Consider the following 16505-nt stretch of genomic DNA (forward strand, 5'->3'; position numbering starts at 1 on the left):
TCCCTGCTTTTCCTTCAGCCACTGATGGTTCCCAGATCCTTTCAACCCTTGTGGGGGTTGCTCCAGCCTTCTTCCGAGCAGTTGTTCTGAAAATGCCTCCCAAGTGGATTCTGGGAAGTCACGCCTCCTGTCACCTGCTCCCAGCCTGGCTCCCTCAGTCAGGTCACCAAGATCTGCCACTGGGGCCCTGTCTCCTCAGCTGCTCCTCTACAACCAGCTCAGAGGAGGGTTCCACCTCTTCCAGGCCAGCCTCGTTTCTACCAGGCCGGCCCTGTTCCCACCAGGCCGGCCCTGTTCCCACCAGGCCGGCCCTGTTCCCACCAGGCCGGCCTTGTTCCCACCAAGCTGGCTCTGTTCCCACCAGGCCAGCCTTGTTCACACTAGGCTTTGGTCTGCCCCAGCACTCCCAGCATCCTCTCTGGCCCAGGTAAGAATGTCTGGGTCCTCTGCTCTTCCCAAGCTGGCAATGGGGGTCAGAAGTGCTGTCTCAGGCCTCTCCATCCAGCCAGTTCCCCAGCCAATGCCTTACAACTGCTCCTTCCTCACCCTGGCATCAACTGGGAGCTGGGAGCCTCCTCTACGGTGTGCCCAGGAGATGTGCCACAAGCCCACTCTTCCCTTTAATATTCTCAGAACTACCTGTTGGTGTCCTGTTTTTCTTCCTTGTCTGCCATCTACACACACAAACACACTCACACACACATGCACACTCATACACATTCACACACACACACTTAATGGTCCACCCCTAGAAAGGAGCAACAAGAACCTATCTGATCTCATGTCCTAGCTCGGTCTCTCCTCACTCTTCATACCCTTCTTCCTCCTGCCCACTGGATCGGTCTCCTCTCTGACAGGTACCTGCCTTTGCTAAAACTCACCCATCCATCCAACCAGGCATGGATCCTGCTGTGTCAGAGGAGGAGTTCTAGAATTTAGAAATCGCTCCTCTCTTTCCTCAAAGCCTAGCTTTCAAGACCAAGCTCTTGATTAAGAGTTTGAGTGAGAATTGATACTGAAAGGCAATCAGTTGCCTCCGTTCTACCCACATTCTCCTCCCCTGGGTCAGGAAACTTGTGGCTGAGACTTGTGGGGAGAGAACTGAAGGCAGTGTGATTTAAAGAAGAAATGAAAATAAGCCATTTTAATGTTTTCAAAATATGATTCTGTTCTTGACTCCACCATTTACACTCAGATAAAAATTGTCCCTCTTCCTTTCACTCCCTACACACCTAAACAGAGAAGGGGATCAAAGGTGAACTGTGATCGGGGAAACTGGGCCAGTGGCCGGTTAAGTGGACGGAGGAGCGTGAAGACTGAACAGGAAGAAGGTAGTGAGCAGACAACGCGAAAGGGCAGATGAGAACCAGGGACAGAGAACCCACGCTGGGAAAGCAGGGCAGTCCCAGAGGCTTCCTCCTTTGTCTAGTCCAGGCTGGGAAAGGGCTGAGGAGGAGGAGGGAGCCTATTTTTAACATGCCAGCTCCCCTCTCCTGGGGTTCAGGGAGAGGCCTGGAGAGCTTAGCCCTGTGGCCAGCACAGGGAAGCTGCAGGGGCCGCTGTCGCTGAGCCCAGGGAAGATTTAGCACATTGATTTGTTTTCCCCCTTTATTTTTTTCTAGTCATCGTGGTTGGTGATTGAATGGAGAGGTTGGGGAGGACCGCCAAGGCTTTTTTTTTTTTTTTCCAGCCAAGGCTTTTAAAGGTGCCAATACTCCAGCAAGAAATAAGGAATAGTGGCTGCTAAAAGAGCTTAGATTCTCCATTCTGCCCTCCTGTGCCTCATTTTTCTTTTCTTCTTTTACTTTCTTGGATGACCCTGTCTGCTAGTGAGGCAATGAACAGCTTTGGAGAAGCAAAGAGCGGGATGGGCAGGAGGCTCACAGGGGGCGTCAGAGGCGTGGGTCCCGAGCTAGGCTGGTGATCCGACCTTGAGCACACAGCAGCCCAGCTCCCTGCTTCACGTGCTCAATCATTCTTGTACCCATCAAATATTTATGGAGTGTTTATTACATGCCAGGCACTCTCCATACAGTTGTGACAAAACAGACACAGTCCTACCCTCAGGGAGCTTACTAGTACATTCTAGGACAGCAGATAATGGTAAAGAAATGGCAAGATATGAATACGTGCCTACAGGTAATAATTGCCAGGAAGAAAAACACAACCACGCTATACGAAAGAGATTCACTGGGTAGAGACTTCCTATTCTAGATGGTGGTCAGGGAAGGTTTCTCTGAGAGGTGACATCTAAGCAGGGACATAAAATAGAAGAGAGACCCAGATCATATCCATGGAGATAGAATGCCACGGAATATAAGAGACGACGAGAAACAAGCTCAGGTGGACCCTCAAACCTGATGGGACAGGTATAGGAATTACTTCCCTCATTTTTTGTCATGCTTACTCAGTAGCCGCCACCTGAAAGGTGGCCCCTATCAAAGGAAATCGTGTCTGAATGCTTCCTGTTCCTGATAGAAGCATGTTAAGCTACAGAGTGGCACAGGTCTGCAATTTTTGAAAAACAGAACTTTCTAAATGAAAAGAATTTGTGAATCATGCTGTAATTAGAATCTAAAATACTTCTTGTAACAAAAGTCAGGAAGCAGACATATTTGTGACATTAACTCTCTTCCTCAAATTCTTTTTCAGAAAATAGGCAATTGAATATGTCCCAAGGTCTTTCTCACATGGTGCTAACATTTCCATCTTGTAGACTTTGAGCTATTACCAACAAAAGCCATTAAAGCCAAGTTGCATGTGTAAGACTATAGCCACACATATTCTTTCTCTTATCCCAGTTCTCTACCTCTGTGTCCATTCATTTGATGCTGGCTGGGAATATAGGCATGAATGGAACAGAACAGACTATGTCCCTCTTCTCATAAAGCTTAGTTTTTGCTTGGGGAGACCGTCAATAAATAAACAGATCAACATGCAAAGGGCCTGGTAGCCATTGGTGATGAAAAGAGAAATAAAGCAGAGAATAGGGAATGATTCCATAGGGGTAGGGGTACATCAGAGAATGCAATATTTGAGCAGAGACCTGAAGGACTGGAGGGAGCGACTATTCCAGGCAGAGGGAACAGAAGGTGCAAAGACTCTGAGGTGTTAGAAACAGGAAGGTAAGAACTTGCATGCAAGTGGTTTCTTCTGGAGGTGGTCTTAAGAAGCACAAGAAAGAATGGGGAAGTGAGAGAGGGAAAGAAGGGAAGCTAATAAATGGGGCATTAATGAGTGGGTTAATGCTTCGGGCAACTGAGGCTCAACCCTGCTGGGGACCTCCGAGATCGCATGAAACACGCCCCAGAACCGTCCAGTGAACAGTCAGGAAGCTGGCTGTTTATCCGGTTCCTGTCTCATTGGTGAAGATGGCTTCTGGAACCTGGCCCTGAGGACATAAAATACTTCCAGCAGAGGCAGGATGGCTCGGGCAGAGTCTACACTGTCCTTTGGGGCAATTCCGTCGGGTTTCAGGCTTGGCACTGACCATCTGCTGGAGGAGGAGGGAATGGCAGAGATGAGCTCAGAGAAAAGCTGGGAGCCCAGGTCAGGCAGGCCTGGTAGGCCACGATAAAAACTTTGAGTTTTCCTTTCAGCAAGAGGGCAAACCTTTGGAGAGTTTGAGCAACATGATCTCTTGTGAATGTTACAGTGTGACTCTTACTTTGCAACCATGATAGCTGCCAGTGAACCAAAGGATAAATCTATACCGTTTTCTGAATCTATAAAGTTGAGAACCAACCACGCTGACCTCAAAGTGCAGTCAACCTGTGAAGCGCTTCCAGGCACATCTGATCTGGAACACTGCCCTCCTGAGTCATCAGGAAAGGACCACGGACATTGCCTGTGCTCTGTTTAACACGTCCATGAAGTGTGTCCTACAGGCACCTATTTCTAGGATCTCTTCAATTCCCCCAGGTTTTACTGCTGTCACAGGCTACCCATGGCCAGGAAGGTAGCTGAGGAAATGGGATTCAAAACAAGAAAAAGACCGGGAAAGGGAGGGAGGGAAGGGAGGAGGAAAGAGTAAATGGAGAAGATAAATACCTATAAATTGGAGAAAGGATGAGAAGCGAAAGGCAGAAGAGAAAGGGGTGGTGGGGAACAAATAGTGAAAGAAAGGTGGGGGAGGTCCATGCAGGTGGAAGGAGGAAAGGCTGCTTTGAGGAGACCCCAGGAGAAGGCCTGGGAAAGAAGCAGAGCTGTTACTATGGCAGCCAGCCAGCAGCACAGCTCACTGGGGGAGCAGACACCCGCCCCCCGCCGGAAGTGGGGAGAGAAGGGGGCTGGGACTGAAGGGGTGGGGAGGGGTGAGTGAGGGGAAGAGGGACACACAAGAGAGAAGAGGGCAGCAGCTGGGGAAAGAGCAGGTCAGCCCCCTGTGCTTGCCATGCAGGGCTTTGCCTCCTGAAGACCCTCAGAGCTCGCGCTTCTCTCTCAGTTTGGAATAAACACACTTGCCCAGCAAGAGATGAAGGGTGCCCCCCATCCATTCCAGCTGCCCCTCCACTTGCCCTGGGCTGTACCTGGGCACACCTGGGTGCACTGGTGCTTTGGAATCCCCAAAGGTAGAAACAATATAATGGGTGTCAAAATCCCCACATCCTAATGGGTGTTAGAGCGCGTGCAGGAAACCATACGAGATTAAGAAACCAGTGTTGCCAGAGTTCATTTGTCACCCACCTCCATCCTGTGGAGGAGAGGCCTCAGAGAACCAAGGAGGAGACATTCCTTTAGAGGAAAATTTAATGTTTTGCCTTCCTCTTAAATCAGCAGGAATTGCTAGGAGACACTCAGAGAGTCTAGCATGTTTTGGGGGCATAGTGGGGACTAATGCATAATATGTGTCTGAAAAATATAAAGGCAAAGGGCTTGAGGTGGAAATAGAGAGAGCGAGAGAGAACCCTGGAAACAATGGCACTCGCGCAAGCAACTATAGAACAGGGATGTGTCCTGGTGGGTCACATGTGTGAGGGGGGAAGAAGATCACCTGCAGCCACTGCAAAGGGACCTGGCCTGGAGGCACTGCTGGGAGGATGAGCTGACCCAGCAGAAGGTGGAGCCATGAGGGCGAGAGCCTGAGTGTTGGAGGCTTACTCAGCCTGACTCATGGGAAAGGATCCTGTGGGGCATCTCAGAGGAACCACAGAAGAAAGCCTTGAGGGAAGAGTCAGCTTTGAAACTCTGCCAAGGCCAGAGACCACTCACATTTCAGCAGCCAGAAACTGTGCCTCTTCCCTCATCCCTCCCCCCACCCTCACCAGGGCCACAAATAGCAGCTAGCAAGTGGTCCAGGAGCCAGCGGAGGAAGGAGAGAAGCCGCCACCGCCCTGTCCCGTCCAGCAGGCGGTAGGTAGGCCTGGGGGTCAGGAGCAAGCTCTGGCTGGTGTTCATTACTATATGGGACTGGACATATTCACTATGAAAAGAAATCTGCTCTGGTGATTAAAAGGACCAGGAAAATCTTAGACCTGCCCGGAACTCCCCCCAAGGCAAACACTAGGCCACAGAGCAAAGGGACACATGAGGAATGAGTGGTCTTTCTCACGCAATAGAATGAGTGCACATGTTCGCACTAGACAGGGACGACAGGCGGGCAGATAAGGACATATCAAAACACGACTGACCTTCAGTAAGAATAATCGCGGAGGAAGTGGACTTTGCATTTGGACTTGGTCATTCCCTCTGTCATGTTTCTTATGCCCGGAGGTTGGGCTCACACACCCCTCAGCAGTGGGCACTCACGTTTCTCCAGGGACTCCTTTGCTGTTAGGTGCCCTGACACCCGATGAAGGGGGGCTGGGGGAGATGACTTGGTCATGGGTTTATAATCCAAACCACTAGGCTTTTTCTACAGAGTATTGAATAGCATGCTTTTCTGCTCAGTTATACGTTTTGTGTAAAAATTGAGTCTTTAATAAAAACCAGATCAGCATAAACTAATGTTCACAGAACATATCATTTTTCCAAATGGCGACTCTTCTATTTCTATCAAGAAATAAGAGTACCTAGCTATTTCCGTTCGAAGCCACAGATTCACACATGCATAGAACTACCTTAGGGCCGTGCTAACATGCAGGCTCCCAGGCCTTGTCCTGTCCAGGGCAGGACCAGGGAACCTGCACTTCAATAAGCAATCCCAGCAACTCTGATTCAAGACCGTTGTTTTAATTATTAGCGATCACATGGCCACTCATGACTTAATCTAACCTTTCGTTTTTCCCTAAATTTGAGTGACACTAGTTTACCCTAAATGTTTTCATTTAAACCTATAACATTTTGGAGAGCCTCAGGTTTTAGCAACATTACCAGATATCAAACCTACTAACAGTTCTCTCACATGGAAAACTAGTAAATTGGTTCTAAAGACCTGCCTTCTAATTTCCCAGAAGAATACACATTTGCCTTTTTGCGGCTCCTTTTCATCGGCGACAGAGGCAAATGGAACGACCAGTTAAACTGTAGATGTACAGTGGCTTCCCCGTCAGACCCTCTGCTCCAGTTAATAACAAGCAACGCTGATGTGTATTCACTAGACATTTTCCAAAGCAAAGATCACACATCGGACGAGATACAGGTCTGCTTCTGACGGGGTGCAGAAATCTAAGCTAGCCCATTTAAGGGGAATTTAACCAGATTTCAAAATAGATTAAGTAATTTCTTCACACACTCAGAGAAAATCAGATAGAAACAGGTGTGACTAGAATAGTGAAGTCAGGAGGGAGGAACTCCATCCAGCCAGGGATTTAATCAGAGGCTCCCGCCCCCGACCTTTCAGGCCCTTTTCCTCTAAGATTCTGCCACTTGTTTTTCTCTATTAAATTTCTCCGTGGCTTTGGCCCATTATCCCAGCCCGTGGAGAACATTCAGAGTCTTGGTTTTGTCTTCTATCTTATTAGCTATCCCCCCAACGTGATTCATCCTCCAATTTGACTCACATTCCTATAAAGAGCTGCTTTCAAGCTGGTGATGAAAACCTGGAGCAGGACAGACCCCTAACCTTATTGCAGGGCAAGCGGACTCATCCACACACATCCATTACCCCGTTTGCAGGTGGAACATCTCTATACACCTATGATCGCACGGGACAAAGAGGGCAGAAAGGCATCAAATCCATTCCCGGCAGATTGTCAGACACACACAGCGGGTGTGATGGTCAAGGTCAGCGTGGGAGGCAGGGCAGTAGGAAGGGGGCCGAGTGGGATTGAAAGATGTCTGTGAAAGCCCCCGGGACACTCAAAAACCAGGAAGAAGAACCATAGCCTTTATTTAGCACGGACGGGTGTCAGCCACTATGTGTTAGCTCACTGGATCCGCACAACATTCTGCAGGAAAGGACCTGTGGCTGCCAGCATGGGCTCTGGGCTGAAAGGCTTGGGTTGGGGTCCTGACTCCAGCACTTACTGGTTGTGGCCTTGGGAGAGTTACTTGCCGGAAGGGCCTCATTTGAAAATGGTCATAGTAACAGCACCAGGCTTGGGCTTGTGGAATTCAGTAGGGAACTCTGGCTGCTACAAGGGATAAGCCTTTAGATCTTAGTGGCTTAACATAATAAAGGTTCACTTCACATGCATAACAGTCCAAGTGGGTGTTCAGTGGGGGTGGCGGGGGGGCTTTCATGGAAATTTAGGGGACTCGTGTTCCTTCCTTTCTGTGGTTCTGCTAACTACTGCGTAGAGAGAGATGATTTGGAGATGGGCTGAGGGGGGCGGGGTGGTGGTATTATGAGCCACATTTAGAAGCAATACACATTCCACAGTACCTGGAACTCAGTCACATGGCTGCTCCAACCGCTAGGCAGGCCAGGAGCTGGGAATCCAGAAAGAAGAATAAACGAATTCAGTCTCTTCCATAGCTGTGAGGATGACATGCAAACTCCTTGGACAGGTCCCTGGCACAATGAATGGTGGTGATTATTGCCATTTTAGTGCACTAGCTCTGGCTGCCTTCCCTGTGCGTCTTCCTGACCCCCTGTCTCAGCTCTCTGAACCTTTCCCTGTAGGGCTCCCCAGGCATGTCCTGACCTTGGATTTGTGATACTCTGAGGGTTTGGGAACCTTCAGGCATTAAGGCTGGCTCTGTTCTGTGGACACAAGCCCAGCATCTTCTCTGAACCCGTTGGCCATGACACCAGTGGGATGTGAGGGTGGGGACAGGCTAGGCAGTTCAATCTGCATTAACAGCCCAGGAGAGATCTAGAGATATCCAAATCCACATTTTATCAGCAGTGATTGGATCTATGTTTTCAGATGGGAAGTCGCGCAAAGAATGGACAGTGTGAGAGGAGATCCGAGGTCAGAGTCCTGAGAAATACTCATGTGGGGGACAGTTCCCAAACCTCAGACATTGACACTCAGGTGTGGGTCACCTATGACTTTCTCAAGCTTTGTTTCTTTGTTTCATTTTTATGAGATTATTTGGAAAGGAAACGTATTACCACTATAATAAACGAGAAACTAGCCACTACCACTATCACTGCCATCAATAGAAAGTCCTCCCCAAAATGCCTACAAATGGAAACAAATGAACACAAACCTGTTTCTACATTCCAGTTGGTGGCTAGTAGCCAGACAAGGGTAAGTCTGAGGCTGCCTCTCTCCCCGTCCCTCCCCCCCACCCCATCCTTCTTCTCTTCCTCCTTCTTTAAACAAGGAAGATTAACAAGCATTAGAAAGGTGTTACAGACCTATTAATTCCAAACTGAGGCTTTCTCTTTGTTTCAACCATAAGAATTGAAAGGGAATGAAGAGAGGATCTATAGTCTCACTACACTGCTCACATTTCATTTCATGCTAAGGCAGGGCTCAAATCCAGAGGGGCGCATTTTACACAGTGCACCCGGCCCTGCTTGTGGCCTTGTACTATCTAAAATGATCCTTCTGCCACCAGTGGGATGAATCCCTCACTCTGGGAAAACCTGGAGAGATGGAGTCCCCGCATTGCGGTGGGGTCGTCTGGGAAGGGAGTGGTCGGTGTCAGAGGCTGAAGAGAAGACGGCAAAGTCAGGACAGGAACGCTCCCCCTGGACTTGGCAACCAGGGATCATGGGTGTTTTCCGCAGAGTCAACGGAATAGCACAGTGAGGGTGTGGGGAGGTAGAATTCGGCAGCTGAAGTGAAAGGGAGTGAATGGGAGGCAACGCTGTGGAAAGTCAGCATCGAGGAGCTTGGCTGTAAGGACAGAGATAAGGTGCCACTTGAAATTCAAGGAGATGTTTTGCTTCCTTGCATAAAACATGGCAAACATTTGAATAAGCTTTTAGATATTGGGGAAGGAGATGGATATGAGCCAGTAATTACTGGAGAGGGGTGATGACAGATAGAGCAAGGTCTGGGATTGGGGAACATGAGAAGGGTTCAAATCAAAAGCCCAGGTGGAGGGACTAACCCTGAGTAGGAAAAGCATCATTTTTTCTTAGTTTGAGGGTAGGAGGTGAGGGCACATGCAAACCCAGTAATTGCTTGGGTATAAAGGAGGAAAGGGAAGGGAGTTCATGTCTGGAGTCTGGTTTTCCTCTGTCAAGTAGGAGGTGAGGTTATTTCTGGGGTCAAGAGAAAAACTTGAACTATTGATTCTCCATTTGAAAGAGTATATTCGCTAGGATTGTCCAGAAAACCAGAACCAATAAAATGTGTGTGTGTGTATATTCATCCTATGGGGAGACACAGGGGCATTTAAAAGAATTGACTCACATGATTGTGGAGGCTGGCAAATCGAAAATCTGCAGGCTGGAGATTGGGAAGGCTTGATGCTCCAGCTCAGCTCTGAATGCAGTCTGTGGCGGAATTCTCTCTTCCTTCTGGAGTCTTCACCCTGTTTTCTTTTAAGGCCTCAACTGATTGGACGAGGCCCACCCACATTATGGAGGGTAATCTGCTTTGCTCAAAGTCCACTGCTCTAAATATTAATCTCATCTAAAAAAAACAAACAAACAAAAATTCAAAAATACCTTCACAGCAACATCCAGACTGGCGTTTGACCAAATATATAGGTCCTGTAGCCTAAACAAGTTGACACATAAATCTAACCATCACAAAAAGTAGTAACGATCTCACTTACATTAATAGCATAAACATGAGATGGTATGAAGAGAAGACTATGAAAGTGGAGAGAATCCTCTGGATTCTAGGAAGTTCTACCTGGTAGCAAGTGCTCTTTGGACCAAGGGTTTCTAATGGGGTCGAGCTGATAAAGTCAGCATGGAAGAGCCATGGGGGACATGCTACCCAGGGGGCCCACCTCAGCTTCAAGGAGGGTTACCCTGTCAGCATAGAAGGATGGAGCCCTTGAAAGCGAACCTTCTAAATGCAAATTCTGATCTTGAAGTCCCTGTCATTAACTGTGGGACCCTTCCCCTGTCATGCAAACAGCAGGACACAGGTGCATTCAAGGCAACAAACTATAGGAGTTGCCTTTTCATTCTTTCTCCTTCCCTATTCTCTATGTGGGTCGAAGGCATCTACACTTACCTCACTGAGGTCAGTATGATTATTTACTTTGTTTTCAAGGCGGCCTAGAATTTCCAGCTGAGCTTATGCTTTCCTTTGCTCACAAGCCTGAGGCCTTTTCACATCCATCCCGTCCTTGGCAAGAATCCTTGGAGAGTAGCCTGGGACATACCTAGTGGTAAGCCACCTGCTCTGGGTTGCGGGTGGATCTATTCTGGTCAAAGGCTTTGTGATCTGGACAAAGGAACTGAGAATGTGCCTGTCAGAACGTCAGGCAATACTAAATTTGGGGACCAGCTGAATTCTAGCAGAAATCATACAAAATAAGATTTAGCAACTGGGGGGAAACTGGACCGCAGGGAGGACAATTGGATGAAATTCAGTCGGAGTACATGGCCATGGAATTCTAACTTTAGGACCGCGATTAGCTATGTGACTGTAGCACAGGGAACCGTCCTCAGATAGAAGACTTTTGGAGCCAAAGGAACCTTTCAGAAGAAGCCGCCTCCTAATTTTATAAGCACCAGGGAAAAAAGGTCTTCCAACTTTAAAAGGTTATGGTTCTTAAAGTTCATGTTCTCTGAGCTCTTCTGATTCTGTTCCAGATCCTCTCAATCCGAATTCCTTGCATCTACCCCTCCAGGCCCCAGAGCCATGCTCAGCACAAGGAAGCTTGTCCTTCATGTGCCTCTGATTCCCCATCTAGATCATCAGCATCTTGACAATAGGACCATGCCTGTGCATCGCTGCATTCCAAGGTCGATGGCAGTGCTTGCTACATAATTAATGGTCAGTAAATATTGGTGAAATAATAATAAAACAAACAAACAAAAAAAAAACTCCACAGCTGTTCATGTATTATGGTTATCAGATTTTCTCATCTAATACACTCTCCTCTATACACAGCCTAATTCAGTGACTCTCTTAAAATTGTGAAGGTCAAAGATTGAACACATTTCACCAGATCTTTGAGCCGAACAGCACACAGGAAGAAAAGATACTTTGTGCCAAGACGTTTTACTTCTGATAAGAGAAACGGAAGGCTGCGTTGGCTTATTTTTAAAGTTATGCCACCACATTAAGCTTGTGGTCGACTGAAATACTGTTGTTTTCACGTGGGTTTCTGCCAAGCTGCATCTTGAACCCAAAATGTAGGACTTTATCTATATTTTTTGGTTTTAGCTCAAGGTTAAATTCAATAAAAATCACTTTAAATTTGATCCTGTCAGTGACGACATTAACAGTTCTCCGTGGGTTCAGATCACTTGGCAAACTTGACATTTTATGTTTTGTTTGTTTTTATCCACTCCTTGGCAATGATTTTAAAAAGGGTTGAGACTAGGACAAAAGTTCTGATAGTAACCGTTCCCTCTTATGGTGACTTTACCCTAGAACTACTCATGAAACTTATGGGTGATCAACCATGAACTGAAAAATACACTCCAAAATACTGCCAGACACCCCTCATTTCTCCATCTTACCCACAAAGATCTTACGGATGACATGTTAACACCTTTTTCTAAAGTACACACATACTTTATATACAGGAGCCCCTGAAATTTGCCAGCCAAGTAATCCATGAAAATAAAAGAGCTTGTATGGTATAATTTCTTAGCATGCACATGCTGGCCTTGGTACAAATGCCACTTTTTTTGAAATCTCACAATCCCTTTCCTCTTTTAAATAAATCTAATTTAGACTGTCGCCTGGCATGGATGCTGAGCTGACTTTACAAGGTTGGTAGCCCATCTGATGGCTTATCCAATCTCATTGATCTCTTCCATGATTCCTCAAAAGTTACCCACGTAACTGTATGAGATCATAGTAGAAGTTCTTGACGCATCCCAGGACAAAGTTATTTAGACTCGAAAACTAAATAACTTTGTTGAAGCTGTCGTCGATACGCCCGGGGGAGCTATCCCACACTCTGAAATGGCAAGGGTCTGCCATCAAAGAGATCAATTATTCCTTCTGATTTTGCCTGAGGTTGCAGAATGAGGCAACAGAACAGGACTCTGTCATCTGCACATCCTCAACGATTAAACACAGTCACCTGGTGAGAAGCTGGCCATCCTTACCTCAGGATCTTTAAACCTTTCCCCTAATTCCTAGGAAGAATCTACACACATGGGTATGTTTCTGATCTTTGGATGCTGAACCAATGAAGAGCATGAATGATGCCCACAGTACCAAGAGGCCAACCTGATTGTCACGAAATACCAAGAACTCAGAAGACGGTCTAGGAAAAATATGTCAGAACTCGAGGTCAAAGTCACAGGGCAGGCTCAGTCCTTCCCTGAGGACACCTCAGGTTGCTCTCGTGGACAGAGGTAACCGGACAGTGTCCTGCTGGAAGGACTTTCCCTCTGGCTCCTGTGATTTTTGTTCAGCGTGTCAGCTTTGGAACAAGCTGGGTGACATCCATGTCCCCGTTTCCATGATATGTCAGACAGTGAGCTCAATCACATCCTGAGGTTCAGAACACTAGGCCAGGCTCTGCCTTCCCCACTGGACTCTGGAGCTCCAAAAAGCCATACGCCTTCAAAAAGGGACAAAGTAACAAACTCATTTTATGGGAGAGTATTCCAGTTTGAGTCTTTAAAAGGTAGCTTAGAGATGAAGTAGTCACACTGCCTCCTTGTGGAGGTCAGGAAACTGACGTTCAGAGAGGTTCAATGACGTGCCCAACGTCACACAGTAACCAAAAAGTGGAGCTGCCCCTTGAACCTGGGCGTGGCAGCCCACGGTCCCCTTCACCGTAACATGCCACTGGTCCTTTTGCACACGAGTTGTAGTTCCTCTCTCACCCTTATTTCTGCTCTTTCCAATTCGGAGATTTTTTTTTCTTCCCAGACAATTGTGAAAGAGAACAGAGTTTGAATAGTTCTGGCTTCTGCTGATATCATGCCACACTTTCGAACGATGGGAATATGGAAGGTGGTAAATTTAGAGACAGGGAAGCCAGTGATGAGAAAACGGTGTTGGAGAGGACAGATGAGGCACAGGTATAGCACAAAGACACTAGGGAGGTGACTAATGACCACAGATGGAGGGATGTAGCCAGGGAGTGCTATTGCGAAAAGCGAAAGTGATTCTGGGATATATTTATAGAAGGATGACATGCACAGCGCAGGAAGCAATCATTAGGTTACCATCTACATTAGTCAGATACCTATTGAATACGATGCCCAGTTTGTCACACTTTGAAATGTGAGAGCCCAGAGTGGGGAACGACGTGACAGGAAATCCTTACTTAGACTGAATATTAAAGAATCTGGATCGCTGAAGGCAGCCATTTCACAGATTTCCCCCTCCCCCCTCCCCCCCCCCCCCCCCCCGCCATCATCGGATTGCAGGTAGGAGAAAGGAGGATGGAAGGGGAAGGGAGTCATCTCAGCCAGAAATTTCTCTCCAACCTCCTGGCCTCGCATCAGAGAATTTTCAAAACCAATTCTGTGTCTTCCCCTTGCAGTCAAGGTTAAGATCCCCTGCCTGAGCTCTCTCTCTGCAGAGACGTGAAGGTCTAGCATAATCAATTCTTATTGATTAAGGGTGGCTTCTCTACCTGTGCAGGGCTCTTACTAAGCTACCACCTCCACAGGCTGGTGACAGGGACTTGAAGAGCACAGTGGCTGAGCAGACTCGGGCTCAGGGCTGACACCCCACGCTGACCACACGGCCTGAATTGCTTCAGAGCATTGAGAGTGGTGGAAGAGACAGGTCAGCCTGAGACTCAATGCTAGGCCTCTTGTGATTTTATGCAGGAATTCCATATTACTGCATATCTTATGCAATAATCCCATATTTTGGAGAACAGCGGTGGATGCCTTTTGTTGTTGTTGTTAATCATCACCTGAGGACATTTTTTCCCATTGATTTTTAGAGAGAGTGGAAAGGAGGGAGGGTTGGAAGGGAGAGAGAGAGAGAAACATCAATCAGTGTGAGAGAGACACATCGATTGGTTTCCTCTCACACACGCCCCAATCAGGCCTGAGGATCGAACCTACAACCCAGGTACCTGCCTTTGACTGGGAATAGAGTCCGTAACCCTTTGGTGCACGGGCTGATGCTCCAACCAATAAACCACACCAGCCAGGGCGGGCGGTGATGTCTTTAAAGCAAGTCTTCTCTGTCATGTCTTCTTTGCCCTTCTATAGGGATTTCAGGCTTTAATCTTCCCTGAGAAAAGGAAAAAGAAAGACATGCAAAGGAGAAAGAGCATCATAGGGGTCAAATACTGGGTTCTTGCAGGCCAGAGACTGCAGGAGGAAAAGTCCGGTGCTGGCTTTCACATCCCCAAAGAAACCCCAGAAAAGTAAATAAATATGAGGACATTGCGTCCCAGCTGCACTGGGCGGACTCAACAAGCCAGGTCCCCAGGGGCTGACCCTGGCGGCCAGAGGGTCCTTGCTTCTCCAAGGAGCAGGGCTCTGCCTGCGTCTCTGGTCCTAGAGCATGGGTGCGCTTTTAGCGAGAGCTCTGGGGCACACAGGGCCAGTCTGAGAATGGCCTGTGGAGACATCACACATACGCAAACAGAATTGCAGAAGCTCAAGTGTGTCAACATCAAGAGGCCATAGGTTCGGGCTTTGTGGTCAGACAGACCTGAGATTGAATACTGACTCCGTCAATTCCCTCCCCCCGGCTCAGGGTGAGTCTCTACTGCGTCCAAGGACAAACCCACACACCTTCCAGAAACTGCTAGTTTCCTACAGGATCAAACCACACATCTGGCAGTTTTCACCTAATACTTTTCTTGTACATCTTTCTATCCCAACACACTGAGATTGACCTTGGTTGTTTTAACAGCTGTACGGTATTTCACTGTGTAGCCATGTTCACTTCTGCCATTTCCCAAAAAAGAATGTCAATTTGTTTATGATTCTTGCTATAGCAAACAATGCTGCCATGAATACCCATGTGTAAACATCTGTACATGAATATGGCTGTAGGAAAACTCCCAAAGAGAGAATTGCTACAAGTGACTTTACACTTCTTATGTTGTCAAATCGTCCCCTAGAGAGCCTCCACCGATTTGCCACCCACCAGCGGTCCCTAAGAAGTCCTCTTTCTGAAAGGCACCACGCAGGAAGGATGTGTGTGGAGAAAAGAACTCAAAATGTCCTTTGTCATCCTTTGACTCACCCACAAAGCATTGTTGGTGCTATTTTGGGGGTCCTTGGGTGCTGAGTCCGTTGAAGATGAGAGCACAGTTGTGCTTTTTTTTCGGAAGGGACATCTGTCAGAATCGGGCTTATTTTTGGTAGCTCAGTGACACACTCCCTGCTTTTCCAGGGGATTCTTGGCTTCCCTCAACAATGACCCATTTGTGGCTGAATATTTAGATGTCCTCTCCGCCCTGATGTCTGTTCTAGAAACTATTTTGTCGGCTGATAGATTATTTTCCAGCAAAAACTGTGGATGCAAACCCCACAAATTAGGATCTTACACTCTGTTATTTGTCTGGGAAGGGTACATGGATAAACCATGTTTTTTCTTTTCTTTTTAAGCTTTTACATATACAAAGATGGATACAGAAGTAGAGAAAAAAACTGATCATTAATGACCAACTCATGGCCCATCTTGTTTATCTCTATCCCACCTCCAATATTTTTTTTATCTCTACTCCTCCCAATTCCCACCTCCTGTATTATTTTGAAGCAAATCCCAGACATCCTATCACTTCATCCATAACTGTTTCAGTGTCTACCTCTAAAATGTAAGGTCTTAAAAAACACATATTCACATTGCTGTTAACACACCTAAATTAACAATAATTTTTTAATGTACCCAAATTATCCGGTCAGTGTTCATATTTTCAGTTTCCTCATAAAATTATTTAAACATGACTTTTAAATGGTAGGAAAACGAATATTCAGGGCCAGGAGGACTGAGTTCGAGTCTCGGGTTTGTTCCTCTCTCCTTGGGCGACTTTAGATGATCCCCCTGGCTCTTTGTTGCCTGCGTTTCTCAGAAATTGGGGGCTGGAAGAGGCCAAACAACCCAAATACTTTCAGATCATGCTGACGATGAGAGGAAAGAAACAGAAAAAAA

This window comes from Cnephaeus nilssonii, assembly GCF_951640355.1.
Source record: "Cnephaeus nilssonii genome assembly, chromosome: 12".
NCBI classification, from domain to species: Eukaryota; Metazoa; Chordata; class Mammalia; order Chiroptera; family Vespertilionidae; genus Cnephaeus; species Cnephaeus nilssonii.